Consider the following 14,447-nt stretch of genomic DNA (forward strand, 5'->3'; position numbering starts at 1 on the left):
CACTCAGGTAATCCAGAGTAATTTTTACATCTTGAAATCTTTAATCACAAAAAGCAGCATTAGGTTAAAGAATAAGATCAAGAGAGATGGCGCTGTGAGGAATGATACTGGTAAATCTCCCCAAAATTCCAACAAGTTCTTCAACCAGAGACAGAAAAATCTATCCTTGGAGCATCTAGAAGTCCCACACACTGAAAACAAAGGTATGATTGAGCAAAAAATTGACAATATATAATCAACCCGAAGGAAATAAGATGGAGAAAGGAACACTCCACCTTCCTCACTAACCTAAGCAAGGGCTGCTTTCACTTGGAACTGAGATAGAGGGCTAAGGGTGTGGAGGGAGCCGGACGGGGGCACAGTCGTCCGAGCCAGGCTGTGGCACAGACATCCAAGCCAAGGAAAGAGTGTGCCTGCAGTGACTCAGCCAACGCGAGCTAACACCCGCACTGGACGAACCCTGACAAAGACGGGCGAGTGGCACTGCCATTAGCCCCGATATCCTGGTCGGCAAGTGTGGATAGTGTGCGAGAGGTTCCTCCTAGCACCCCGGGAGTGGGCGCCTGTATTACCAGACAGAGGGGCAGGGTCAGAGGCCTTTGCGTGGGCTCTGACCAGAGTCTCAGTGTGGTCCCTGCACCGTGAACAGCAGCACGTAGGGAGTGCGCGAAAGTGAACTTCTCTACGCCCGAACTTCTCCAGGCGGGCGGGGCGCCTCACCCAACCATTCAAGCTAACAGCCCCGGAAGGAAAAAAAAATACGAAAGTGTTGGGAGAAGGGGCGTACAAGCAGCTTGCAGTCTGACTCGGGAGCATACCTGCGGATCCAATCACTGAAATTAGCTTAACCCACAGTCTGCTCACCTCCAAATGACCTATGTGGCTCTAACTGACAAGATCTCTCTCAGTTCAGTGATCTAAGACAAGAGGCGTGATATTTTTTAGCGCCTCTTGCTATGCATGTAGGGGTGGGGGCAACTTCTGATTGGCAGAGCTTTCATACTCAGGATTATATGTTAAAAAGAGGGATTTGGCAGCTTGTAAGACCTCCTGTTTTGCAAACCGACTAGGGCATCTTCTACCCAGCCAAAACAGGTTACAAAGTGCAAAAAGCCTGGGGAGAGTGATCCCACAGAGTGCAGAGGCATACTAGACACGCCTGGAGGCTCATAGAAAGGCACCTTGAGAGCAATTGGCTCCCAGCCATGCCTGATTACACTGGCAGCTCTGACTGACAGAGCCTTACCCAGAGCCCTGTGCTGAGTGGGGATCTGCCATCTCTTTGAGCCTCTTACTCTCCAGGCAGAGGCAGCAGGAACCCCATAGCTGGATCATCAGGCTACTAATTCAGGAAGGAGAGACTAGGAGAGAGGCTCCGGGAAAACAGACTCTCATTGTCGGAGCCTGCAAATGCTAACGAGCCTCGACTGCCAACGAGACTGAAGCCTAATATATGACATCGCCATAGAGACTTATCAACTGCAAATCTCGACCTAAGCATGCCACAGGGGCAGACCTGGGGTACAGAGTCACCAACCAGGAAGAAGGAGAGGAAAGAAAAAGGAAAAAATAGCCTCTCAAAATCAAGAAAAATCCACAGACTTTAAAACTTTTTCCATTTTTTTTGTTTCTTTCATCTTCTTGTCTTGATTATTTTCTTCTTCTTCCACTTTGGTCATTTTATTCTCTGCCCATCTTATTCTTTCCCCTTCTTGAGCTACACTACCCATAAGTGTTACATTTCCCATTTTCTTTCTTTTCTTCTTCCTTTCTCTCTATGAGGGTTGCACACCAAAACCCTTAACTCTCACTCTTTTTCTTCTTTTTTCTTCTTTTCCTCTTTCTTTTTTCTCCCTCCATATTAGTTTCTTCTTTTCTCCTTTACTTTTCCTCTCATTCAATCCTCAATCACGAACAAATTATTGTATTTGGGACTCAAATTTTTTCTTTGTGGCATTTTGGGTGCTTTTTACTTCGCTTTGTAACTTATTAGCATTCCTCCCAACCCTGGCTCTCCATTCTATCTAGTTTTTGCTCCACTTAATACAATAGTAATTTTTTTTCCTTTTTCCTGTTTCCCTCTTATCCCTCTCATTTTATCTCTTAGTCGACCATCACTTACAAGCAAATCATTTTATTCTTGACCCAAATTTTTCCCTTTTTTGCAATTTGTGGGTCCCTACCTCCTTTTTTGCCCCTTTATTACTTCTCCTCAACCCAGGCCCTTCATTATAGGTAGTTTTTGTTCCATTTAGCACAATATAATTCACAGTTCATCACAATTTTTTCTCAAGGAGGAGGGGAGAGGGGAAGAGAAAAAAAGGGAAATAATAATTTTTTTCATTTTTTTTTTACTTTTTATTCTTTATTAATTCTCATTAGTACTATCAACAAAACCACCCTCAGATGCCATTAAGGAAAATAAAGTTGAATATCATGGATACAAAAGACAGAGATGTAGCACAGATAGATGAGGAAAAATCTATGGAGAAAAAATTTAATATATTAGAAACCTTGGAGCTAAATGAGAGAGAATTTAAAATAGAAATCCTAAAAATACTCAGAGATATACAAGAAAACACAGAAGGCAATTTAGGGAGCTCAGAAAACAACTCAACGAACACAAAGAATATATTACCAAGGAAATTGAAACTATAAAAACAAATCAAACAGAGATGAAAAACTCAATTTATGAACTGAAAAACGAGGTAACAAGCTTAGCTAATAGAACAGGCCATTGCCCTGGCCGGTTGGCTCAGCAGTAGAGCGTCGGCCAGGCGTGCGGGGGACCCGGGTTCGATTCCTGGCCAGGGCACATAGGAGAAGCGCACATTTGCTTCTCCAACCCCCACCCCCTCCTTCCTCTCTGTCTCTCTCTTCCCCTACCGCAGCCAAGGCTCCATTGGAGCAAAGATGGTCTGGGCGCTGGGGATGGCTCTTTGGCCTCTGCCCCAGGAGCTAGAGTGGTTCTGGTTGCAACACAGCGACGCCCCGGAGGGGCAGAGCATCACCCCCTGGTGGCCAGAGCATCGCCCCCTGGTGGGCAGAGCGTCGCCCCTGGTGGGCGTGCCGGGTGGATCCCGGTCGGGCGTATGCGGGAGTCTGTCTGACTGTCTCTCCCCATTTCCAACTTCAGAAAAAAATACAAAAAAAAAAAGAACAGGCCAGATAGAAGGTAGGGTTAGTGACATAGAAGACAAACAAGTTGAGGCACAACAGAGAGAAGAAGAAAGAGACTCAAAAATTTTAAAAAATGAGAAAGCAGCCCTGGCCGGTTGGCTCAGTGGTAGAGTGTTGGCCTGGCGTTTGGAAGTCCTGGGTTCAATTCCCAGCCAGGGCACACAGGAGAAGCGCCCAACTACTTCTCCACCCCTCCCCCTCTCCTTCCTCTCTGTCTCTCTCTTCCCCTCCCATAGCCAAGGCTCCATTGGAGCAAAGATGGCCTGGGCACTGGAGATGGCTCTATGGCCTCTGCCTCAGGCGCTAGACTGGCTCTGGTCACAACAGAACAACGCCCCAGATGGGCAGAGCATCACCCCCTGGTGGGCATGCCGGGTGAATCCTGGTCAGGCGCATGTGGGAGTCTGTTTGACTGCTTCCCCGTTTCCAACTTCAAAGAAAAAAAAATGAGAAAGCCCTACAGGAATTGTCTGACTCCATCAAAAAGACTAACATAAGAATAATAGGTATATCAGAGGGAGAAGAGAGAGAAAATGGAATGGAGAACATATTCAAACAAATAATAGATGAGAACTTCCCAAGCCTGTGGAAAGCACTAAAGGCTCAAATTCAAGAAGCAAACAGAACTCCGAGTTTTCTTAACCCAAACAAACCTACTCCAAGGCACATCATAATGAAATTGGCATAAACCAAGGACACAGAAAAAATTCTCAAGGCAGCCAGGGAAAAGAATACAACATATAAAGGAAGGCCTATTAGATTATCAACGGATTTCTCAGCAGAAACTCTACAAGCTAGAAGAGAGTGGACCCCAATATTTAAAGTCCTGAAAGAGAAGAAATTTCAGCCAAAAATACTATACCCATCAAAGCTATTCTTCACATATGAAGGAGAAATAAAAACATTTACAGATACAGAAAAGATGAGAGAATTTATCATCAGAAAACCCCCACTCCAGGAATTACTAAAGGGGATTTTCCAACCAGATACAAAGAACAAAACAAAACAAAACCACAAGTAAAAGCTCCACCAAGAACACAATAAAACCAAATTTAAACTGTGACAACAAAAACAAAAAATGAAAGGGGAGAGGACAGAGATTAACAGTAGCAAAGGACGATGGAGTGCAGAAGCACTCATAAGATAGTGTACTACAATGAACATGGTAAGTACCCTTTTCATTACTTAATGTTAACCACCCTTGAAAAAACCACCACAGAAGCACATGACTTAAAAAAGATAGCAACAGAGGAAAGAAGTATGGAATACAACCAAACAAAAACAAATGATAGAAAAACAGAAGAGAAGAATCAAACACGATACAAAACTAACAGAAAGCAATTTATAAAATGGCAATAGGGAACCCACAAGTGTAAATAATTACACTAAATGTAAATGGATTAAACTCACCAATAAAAAGACAGAGTAGCAGAATGGATTAAAAAAGAAAATCCAACTGTATGCTGCCTACAAGAAACACATCTAAGCAACAAGGATAAAAACAAATTCAAAGTGAAAGCCTGGAAAACAATACTCCAAGAAAATAACATCTAAAAAAAAGCAGGTGTAGCAATACTCATATCTAACAATGCTGACTACAAGACAGCAAAAGTACTCAGAGAAAAAAATGGTCATTTCATAATGATTAAGGGGATACTGAATCAAGAAGACATAATAATTCTTAATATATATGCACCAAACCAAGGAGCACCAAAATATATAAGACAGCTACTTATTGACTTTAAAACAAAAACTGACAAAAATACAATCATACTTGGAGACCTCAATACATCACTGATGGCTATAGATTGTTCATCCAAACAGAAAATCAATAAAGATATACTGGCCTTAAACAAAACACTAGAGCACCTAGATATGATAAACATCTACAGGACATTTCATCCCAAAGTGACAGAGTATACATTTTTCTCTAGTGTACATGGAACATTCTCAAGAATTGACCATATATTGGGCCACAAAAATAACATCAGCAAATTCAGAAAAATTGAAATTGTACCAAGCATATTTTCTGATCATAAAGCCTTGAAACTAGAATTCAACTGCAAAAAAGAGGAAAAAACCCCACAGAAATGTGGAAACTAAACAACATACTTTTAAAATAGATACTCAGACCAATGGAACAGAATAGAAAGTCCAGAAATAAAAGCACATATATATGGTCAAATAATTTTCGATAAAGGGGCCAACAACACACAATGGAGAAAAGAAAGCCTCTTCAATAAATGGTGCTGGGAAAACTGGAAAGCCACATGCAAAAGAATGAAACTCGACTACAGTTTGTCCCCTTGTACTAAAATTAATTCAAAATGGATCAAAGACTTAAATATAAGACCTGAAACAATAAAGTACATAGAAGAAGACATAGGTTCTAAACTCATGGACCTTGGTTTTAAAGAGCATTTTATGAATTTTACTCCAAAGGCAAGGGAAGTGAAGGCAAAAATAAATGAATGGGACTACATCAGACTAAGAAGTTTTTGCTCAGCAAGAGAAACTGACAACAAAATAAACATACAGCCAACTAAATGGGAAATTATATTTTCAAACAACAGCTCAGATAAAGGCCTAATATCCAAAATATACAAAGAACTCATAAAACTCAACAACAAACAAACAAACAATCCAATTAAAAAATGGGGAGAGGACATGAACAGACACTTCTCCCAAGAAGAAATACAATGGCCAAGAGATATTTGAAAAGATGCTAATCTTCATTAGTTATTAGAGAAATGCAAAACTACAATGAGATACCACCTCACACCTGTTAGATTAGCTATTATCAACAAGACAGGTCATAGCAAATGTTAGAGAGGCTGTGGAGAAAAAGGAACCCTCATTCACTGTTAGTGGGAATGTAAAGTAGTACAACCATTATGGAAGAAAGTATGGTGGTTCCTCAAAAAACTGAAAATAGAACTACCTTATGACCCAGCAATCCCTCTACTGGATATATACCCCAAAAACTCAGAAACATTGATACATAAAGATACATGTAGCCCCATGTTCATTGCAGCATTGTTCACAGTGGCCAAGACATGGAAACAACCAAAAAGCCCTTCAATAGATGACTGGATAAAGAAGATGTGGCACATATACACTATGGAATACTACTCAGCCATAAGAAATGATGACATCGGATCATTTACAACAAAATGGTTGGACCTTGATAACATTATATGGAGTGAAATAAGTAAATCAGTAAAAACTAAGAACTGCATGATTCCATACATTGGTGGGACATAAAAACGAGACTAAGAGACATGGACAAGAGTGTGGTGCTTATGGGGGGGAGGGAGAGAAGGCAGGAGAGGGGGGGAGAAGGGGGGCAAAGAAAACTAGATAGAATGTGACAGAGGACAATCTGACTTTGGGTGATGGGTATGTAACATAATTGAATGACAAGATAACCTGGACATGTTTTCTTTGAATATTTATACCCTGATTTATTGATGTCACCTCATTAAAATTAATAAAAATTAAAAAAAAGTCTTTAATCACATCTTCAAATTCCCTTTACCAGGTAAGGGAACATATTCACAGGTTCTGAGGATTAGGACATGGGCACCTTTGAGGGGCTGTTATTCTCTGTGCCTGAGTGGCCATGGGTGAGTTGTTTAACCTAACTGAACCTCGGTTTCTTCAAGTGCACATTGAGGATAATAGTACCTAACTTGCAGAATTGTGAGACTTAGTAGTAACAGAGGTAATATTTTCAAAACAAACAAAGAAAAGAAAGTAAGAAGACCTAGTAGTAAGTGGTTTCTGTTATTTTCTTGGCCTGAGCAAATAGGGGTAAAAAGACAATCTAGCCACAGGCACTAGGGTGTGTAGGTCAGTTATTGGCCTGCAGCTGTCTGAGCTGCTAATTTTGTATTTTGAAGAGAGCTTCTTTTACCAATGGAAAGTGCCCATATGGCGTAATTAGGGAGCACCAAAAATAACAGTCTGCTCATCCCAAATATTCCCAACACCAATTACTTTAAGTCGTGCAACTTAGCAGTGTTATCCTTCCCTTTTCTTCCGTCATTGTCATTCTTTATGTTTGTGCCAGTTCAACTAACATAACACTCCCACACTGAAACAGCCAAGTGCATTCTTAAATTTAGGACCACAGCTGATGGGCAAAGTTCTTGTTTCAAATAGTCATAATGAACCACCTACCTCTGTTCAAAATAGATCACTTATTTCCTATTAGGTTGAACCACTGGCAGTGACTGCTTCCTGGCTGGTCATGTTTTGGCTATATAGTCTGAGACCAGACTTCAGTAGTGCCGTAAATCCTTGCTGCTCAAAGTCTGGTTCGCAGGCCACCATCAGCAACATCACCTGGGAGCTTGTGGGAAATGCAACTATTGTGCCCCGCCCTGCACCTGCTGAACCAGACCTGCATGTTAACAGGGTTCCCAGGGGGTTCAAATGTGCTTTTTAAAATATAAAGTGGACTGACGTCATCCCATTAAATTTAATTTCTGAATAAAAGAATAAAAAGAAAATATAGAAAGCACTGCCTTAAAACATTTATTCTCACTCTGCTTTGGGATGAGTTGGAAATGCCCAAGAATCTGAAGGACGCACACTTACTAGCTACTTGACTCTCTTCCTTTCTCCAATAAGCTCGGGGCAATAGTTAAATTTTGACCAGATGATCTCTTCAAATATATGCTTTCTTATTCATTCATCCATTAAAAAATATTTATTATTAAAAACACATATTTGTTGAGTATTTCTTTGGCTGAGGCACTGTTATCAGTGCTTACAATACCAGCAGGGCACAGAACATACAAACAAAAACGAGAAAGCTAAACTGCCCCCAGGGAGCTTAGAGCTACTGTGGGAAGACAGTAAACAAAATATTTTGGGTATTAGATTGTAATGATTTCTATGGAGAAAATAGAGCAGGGACGATGGGTATTGGGGAAGGTGCTGCAAGTATATTTATTTATTGTATTTTTCTGAAGTGAGAAGCAGGGAGGCAGAGAGACTCCTGCATGCGCCTGACCGGGATCCATCCAGCATGCCCACCAGGGAGCAAGGATCTGCCCAACTGGGCCACTGCTCCGCTGCAACTGGAGCCATTCTAGCCCCTGAGGCAGAGGCCATGGAGCCATCCTCAGTGCCTGGGCCAACTTTTCTCCAATGGAGCCTTGGATGCGGGAGGGGAAGAGAGAGGAAGGAGAGGGGGAGGGTGGAAAAGCAGATGGGCGCTTCTCCTGTGTACTCTAAGCCAAGAATTGAACCTGAGACTTCCACATGCTGGGCCAATGCTCTACCACTGAGCCAACTGGCCTGGGCTGACACTGCAATTTAAAATAAAGTGGTCATATTATTAAAGTGTACTCAGCAAACATTTTAAGGTCAATTAAAAAAAATTTAAAAGGGGGTAGTCATATCCTGGAACTCCTACGGGTCTACCATATCATGCTTCTTACTTAAAAAAAAAAAAAAAGGCCCTGGCCGGTTGGCTCAGCGGTAGAGCATCGGCCTGGCGTGCGGGGGACCCGGGTTCAATTCCCGGCCAGGGCACATAGGAAAAGCGCCCATTTGCTTCTCCACCCCCACCCTCTCCTTCCTCTCTGTCTCTCTCTTCCCCTCCCGCAGCTGGGGCTCCATTGGAGCAGGGATGGCCCGGGCGCTGGGGATGGCTCCTTGGCCTCTGCCCCAGGCGCTGGAGTGGCTCTGGTCGCGGAGGAGCGACGCCACGGAGGGGCAGAGCATCACCCCCTGGTGGGCAAAGCGTAGCCTCTGGTGGGCGTGCCGGGTGGATCCCGGTCGGGCGCATGCGGGAGTCTGTCTGACTGTCTCTCCCCGTTTCCAGCTTCAGAAAGATACAAAAAAAAAAAAAATTTACATTTCTTTTGAATGCTGATGAACAGGAGACACCAAATCTTTTTCGCCTGCAAACTACTACCTTCTTTATTAGATCCAGCTAATAACACTGTTTTGTCTTTTTCCAAATAGCTCCAGATATATGGAAAAGATTTATATAGGCGGATGGGGATCCTCAAATCCCTCAGCAAGATCTTCTGAGTATGGCTTTTAAGATACCTAGAGGCAAAAAAAGCCCAATGGAGATCAGGGGAACTACCAGCTTTTAGGATACACCCTTAAAGGCTCCAACGCCCCAAAGGGGTCTCATAGGATGCCATCTGGGTCCTGCTTCAATAGTGGAAGGGAAGGTCATTGAGCTAAAGTCTGCCAGGCTTACATGCCTCTGCTGTGAGGAAACAGGGACACTGGAAGGTAGGCTTCCCCCTCACTCCTCTCAGGGAGGGTTCAGTCTCTTCCAGCCCTGCTCCAGCCACCTATGACCTAACCTTGCCCAGAATGCTGGGGTTAGCCACTGAAGGCTGAAGGTGCCCAGGGCCGTCGGCCCCGTCTACGATACTGTGGACGAGCCTAGGATATTTCTTCCAAGAAGCAGGTAAACTGATCTCATTTGCACAAGGGCCACTTAACTATGTTTTGCCTGAATAGTCAGGTTTTTTATTCTTCCCTCAAAGATCTCTGTTGTGGGTGTTGATAGTCCTATTTTCTGCTGCTTTGCTTAATATTGATATATAGTGTTTCCTTTATCCCTCCTACCTCAATGACCCACTTATATTTCAGGATGGGACCTACTCCTAATTTAGAGCTCTCTTTCCCCCTTTTGCCAACTTCTATTATGAATCTACCTTTGCCACCCAGCTTAGTGTATCCCAAGGTTCTCTTTACCATGCCACAGTCGCAGAGCTCCAGGGAAAAGCAACCTGGTCTCATGTCTCCAGGCAAAGGAGAACAGAAGCTCCATATCCACGCATGCTGCAAATGGCTTTTCCAGTCTACCTGAATCATTACCAGCTAGAAGCAGCGGTCATTGGGACTTGGACATGAGCTGCAAAGTATAGAATGGTGACAACAATTCCAGTGCCATGAGGACTTTTCCTGGATGTGGACTTTTCTTGGACTCCTGCTCCCTGTGACAGCTCCTAACAGACTGAACTGTGGTTGGGTTGCATTTTTCAGGAATTTGGCATGGTGATGGGGCCAACTTGGACTTGGTGAACATGTTAAGGACACTACTCTTTTATGGATTCTTGCTGTATTGGCCAAGAGTTTGCTTAAAGGCTTTTAATCACGGTAAAAAAAAAGAAGACTGGATAGAGAAGATGGGGCACATATACACCATGGTATACTATGCAGCTAGAAGAAATGATGACATCGGATCACTTACAGCAGAATGGTGGAATCTTGATAACATTGTGCGGAGTGAAATAAGTGAATCAGAAAAAAACAGGAACTGCAGGATTCCATACATTGGTGGGACATAAAAACGAGACTAAGAGACATGGACAGGCGTGGGGTGGTTACGGGGGATGGGGAGAGGGGAGGAGGGAGAGGGGGAGGGGTACAAAGAAAACTGGATAGAGGGTGATGGAGGACGATCTCTCTTTGGGTGATGGGTATGCAACAGAACTAAATAACAAGATAACCTGGAGATGTTTTCTTTGAATATATGTGCCCTGATTTATTGATGTCACCCCTTTAAAATAAAAATTTATTTATAAAAAAAAATAAAAATAAAAATAAAATAAAATAAAATAAAGTGGTCAGGGGAAAAGTCCCTGAAAAGCTGACATTTGAGGAAGTGCCTGAAAGAAGTGGGAGTTTGCCACATGGAAGGATAGTGGAAGGGTATTACAGGCAGAGGATGCGGTATGAAACATACTTATACTAAATAATGGTCTGCTGTTTATCTAAAATTCAAATGTAACTGGGGAGCCTGTATTTTATCTGGTAGCTCTAGGTAGGTGACTGCCAGGTAATCCATGTGTGGGACAGTGGCGGTGGCTTAAGCCAAGGTGGCGGCAGTGGAGGTTGTTACATTTTGAATGTGGAGAGACCAGGAGTTTTTGACTCCTGGTGGGTTGGCTGTGAGGTATGAGAAAGAAACCAAGCATGACTGCAAGATTTTTGGCCTAAGCATTGAGAAGGTTCAAGTTGCCATTGACTAAAATGGGGAAGGTAGTAAATGGAACAGTTTGGCAAGAGAGAAAAAGATCAAAAGTTCAGTTTTAGACATAATTTTGATATATCTATGAGGTATCCAAGAGGAGATGTCAAGTAGGCAACTGGATAGATGAAATTCAAATTAAGGGAAAATGTCTAGGCTAAAATTACAAATTTCAGTGTTTCAAAAATGCAAACTTTTTCAATTTTAATGCGTGAGATTTTATTTCCCATATGCCCATAGGAAATCTCCTGTCATCCTCACAACAATGCATGTAATCTGCAGTTCGTAGCTAAAGGAAATGAAATTCCTTGGTTTATAGATAAGGTGGTGACTTTGGACTTTTTTCTCCTTTGGTGAACTGGAACTATATTTCACAGAATTTCCCTCCCTATATAGGATGTTTGCTGTGGATTAGTTACAAGACACATTTTCTATGAGATTTAGAAGGCAGAAATGCAGTTGCATAGTATATATATACTATATATAAAACCTTCAGAAAGTCCGTGCAGAGCCCTGGGCACTGTGGTAGCTTGCTCACGTTACTGCTCGTCTGCTGGCTTATGTTGGCGTGGGGCAGCCCGTGGACTGGAGGCTCATCTGGCTACTACTGGGCCTCCTGTTTTAGATTCTCTAAGGCCAGATTTCAAGTGCAAATGTAGCTCTGTGATGTGGGCACCAGCTTCTATTGTTAGATAGGACAATAGTCTCAAGGTCTGGGCAGTTTTTACTAAACGCTATTCTTCCTAAATGTTAAAATGTAACACAGTATTTTGGAGATGCATCTATAACTTGATAAGCTGGATCAGAACCCAACATAAATTTAGCCAGCTGCCAAGAAGAAATCAACATGTAATTAACCAAACACTGTGTATAGGCAATGGCTACACCTCCCTTCAGGGAGACGGAGTTTTCGATGTGAGTCTTGCACCTACTTTACTTGCTACAAGTGAATACAACTCCCCAACAACACCACATTTCCTTCCTGAGTAGAATACCCTAAGTGAATTTGTGAAGTTCGCTAACACTGTGGTCACCCACACGATCGAGACTGGAGCCACGAGAGACAAACAAGTACCCGGGTTCCAGTTTTCTTTGTGGGTTTCAATCCCTCCTCGCAGTTTCCAGTTCGCCTTGGTTCTCACAACTAGCTTTCCTCCCCGATTGCAGTGTCAACACCAGATGTAGAGGCGACAAGCTGCATAAACTGCTCCATCAGCTCCCACAACTGGGTGAGTGCTGACTCCTCCGATAGATTCTGTAGTCTGTACCCCTTAGAGCAGTTCTGCTTCTCTGAATGAACTCTGATTGATACAGATGGAGAAAAAATAGGAAGTAAGAAAATGACATAATGAGATTTAGTGAGTAAAACCCCAAACAGATCTGCTCTCTCCAGAGTATTTCTACTGAACTAAGAAGAAAAACTGAGGATAGCATGGTTAGAAATAGCAATAATGCTAAAGGATATATTCACCGGAGGCTGCTGATTGCCCATGTTAGATTCAGGGAGTGCTGCAAAGAGTGTAACTATTGAAGGAACAGGGAGTACTGATATGGCCCGTGAGGCTGAGAACAAAGAAGGTCAGAGACCCTTATCAGAAGTTTATGTTTGAAATTCACCACTAAGCTAAAACCGGCCCCTGTTGCTATGCCAGCCCCTGTTGCTATGCTGCGTGTGACCTCCCTAGCCAATAGCTAAACTGCCACATCTGCTTCTGTCTATGCTTGCTCACTTAGGATATATAAGGGCCTGGCTGTAAGCTCCAGGCGCGGCTCCCATTTGCAGCTCCTTGTGGGCACGGTGTCTCCGGACATCTCGGGAGTTCACCCCTGCGCAGGTTAAACTGGCCAATAAAGTAACATCTTAACTCCTGAAAGTCTCCGACGTTTGTTCTCGTACCCGGTGGATGCTACAGCCCACAGCGTCTGCATGTGTAGTCACATATCTCTCTTTTTTTTGTCTTTATTCATTTTTTTTAGAGAGGAGAGAGAAGGGGGGGAGCAGGAAGCATCATCTCCCATATGTGCCTTGACCAGGCAAGCCCAGGGTTTTGAACTGGCGACTTCAGCGTTCCAGGTCAACACTTTATTTACTGCGCCACCACAGGCCAGGCTAGTCACATCTCTCTTAAGTATGCCAACCTCAGAGTAACTTGAGGACTGTAGCTTTTCAGCTTTAGATAAAGTTTATAAAAGCTGGTGTATTGCTTCTTGGCCTTTCGGCTATGATCAAATGTAGGTATCTGCTCTTATCAGTTTAACAAAGCTGGTATAAAGGAAGATGTTAACTCTGATCTCTGAAAAAAGACAGAATCCAGGGGTCATTCTATTAAAGCTGCTATTAGATTTCAATACTTGTATATAACATTTACATAAGTATATAGATGATTTTTATTGCTTTTCTTTTTTCAAATGAAGCCACCAGTGATTCACCACTTAGAGATAAGCACAGTAATATCATGGTATGTGTCTTTTCAGATTTTTCTTTTGTGGAAATATAAAGCTAAACAGAGATGGTTTTTTAACCTGTGGCTGAGTGATGGGGGAGATGAAAATGATAAACAGCTAATTCTGCTTTGTTTTTAGACATTGAAAAACATAAGAATTGTATACATTGTTGATGTAAGAAATGTCCAAACCTGTAGAGAATTTTTCTTTGTGTTTTTCTGAAGTGAGAAGCCGGGGGAAGGAGGGGGGAAGCGACTAGGATCCACTCGGCAAGCCCACCAGGGGGCAATGCTCTGTCCCTCAGGGTCATTGCTCCACTGCAACCAGAGCCTTTCTAGCACCTGAGGTGGAGGCCGCGGAGCCGTCCTTAGCACCTGGGCCAACTTTGCTCCAATGGAGCCTTGGCTGCAGGAGAGGAAGAGAGAGATAGAGAGAAAGGAGAGGGGGAAGGGTGAAGAAGCAGATGGGTGCTTCTCCTGTGTGCCCTGACTGGGAATCAAACCCAGGACCACATGCCGGGCAGACGCTCTAATACTGAGCCAACAGCCAAACCTGTAGAAAATTTTTATGAATTAATTTGAGCCAAATTGTCGACAGCAGTTGCCAGGAAGCAAAATCTCAATGGATTGAGGACATGCTTCAGAAAAGGATGGTTTCACCACCTATTTTATTTTATTTATTTATTTATTTATTTATTTATTTATTTATTTATTTATTTTGTATTTTTCTGAAGCTGGAAGCGGGGAGAGACAGTCAGACAGACTCCTGCATGCGCCCGACCGGGATCCACCCGGCACGCCCACCAGGGGGC

At 42.9% G+C, this 14,447-nt stretch overlaps 1 pseudogene; it reads left to right on the forward strand.

The window, feature by feature from the left end:
• The first annotated feature begins 13,391 nt into the window (after positions 1–13,391).
• LOC136386546 (U2 spliceosomal RNA) lies at positions 13,392–13,565 on the forward strand (annotated as a pseudogene).
• Positions 13,566–14,447: the final 882 nt, after the last annotated feature.

Source organism: Saccopteryx leptura, chromosome X, assembly GCF_036850995.1.
Source record: "Saccopteryx leptura isolate mSacLep1 chromosome X, mSacLep1_pri_phased_curated, whole genome shotgun sequence".
Taxonomy (NCBI): domain Eukaryota; kingdom Metazoa; phylum Chordata; class Mammalia; order Chiroptera; family Emballonuridae; genus Saccopteryx; species Saccopteryx leptura.